The sequence below is a fragment of the Sinocyclocheilus anshuiensis genome, unplaced genomic scaffold, assembly GCF_001515605.1.
Source record: "Sinocyclocheilus anshuiensis isolate Anshui unplaced genomic scaffold, SAMN03320099.WGS_v1.1 scaffold6114, whole genome shotgun sequence".
NCBI classification, from domain to species: domain Eukaryota; kingdom Metazoa; phylum Chordata; class Actinopteri; order Cypriniformes; family Cyprinidae; genus Sinocyclocheilus; species Sinocyclocheilus anshuiensis.
The window spans coordinates 30,710-31,855 of record NW_015558803.1 but is presented as its reverse complement, the minus strand read 5'-3'; positions in this window follow the sequence as shown (position 1 = coordinate 31,855).

The following is a 1,146-nucleotide window of genomic DNA, read 5'->3' as shown; positions in this document are numbered from 1 at the left end:
TCAGGGATTTTTTCGTTGTATGATGCCGATCACATAGATGTGACTATTAAGAGTCAAAGATATAGCGCCACCAACTGGCGGCAGGAAGCGCACCTGATGGAGACACAGGATTAAAAATCTTTTAACCCTCTCTGTGTATCAGAATGAAAAATAATGCATACAATTAGTTTATTATATGTACTGTACTGTCAGTATATGTTTACATAATTATTGTAGAATGCTTATAGAGCATTAAATCTTTTTTTATCTTACAAAAATAATTAAAAGTTTTATATATACACTATGCCCTCTCTCACTGACAGGATAAGAAATATTTTAAGTCTGACACTTTACTGCTCAGTTCAATTAATTAGAATAAGAAACAAATACATACAAATAAGTTAATGTGTACTTTACTGGTAATATATTTGTATATAATTATTTCACAAATGCTTATAGGTTATTAAAATAATTTTTAAAAATGGTTATAGATCAGAAAACGTGTTGGTAATAATTTACAATAAGGTCTCTTAGGTTAACATTAGGTAATGCATTAACTAACATGAACTAACAAAGAACAATATATTTTTTACAGCATTTATTAATCTTTTTAATGTTAATAAATAAAAATAGTCATGTTCATGTTAATTCACATTACATAAACTAATGTTAAAAGGTACAACTTAAAATTTTAATAATCTATTAATACATTTTGGACTTAATATTAATTAACAATAATAAATGCTTACAATATCTCATTTGTTAACATTAACAACAGTAAATGCATTAAATCACATTAAATAACAATGAAAAATATATTTTTACAACATTTATTAATGTTTGTTGATGTTAGTTAATTAAAATGTTCATGTTAATTCACAGTGCATTACCTAATGATAACAGATAAAACTTTAAATTTTAATAATGTTTCAGATTTTAACTTTATATTAATTAACATTAAAAAAATGCTATATAATTACTGTTCGTGTTAATTAATACAGTTAATGTTAATAACTGAAACCTTATTGTAAAGTGTTACAAAACTTTTATATATTGTTCTGTGTGTGTGTGTGTGTGTGTTTCACAGTCTTGGTAGTTTGGATTAACCCTTTCATTGCTGTATCCCTTAACCTGCCAGAGGGTTACTGTAAATGCATGTGCCCGCTG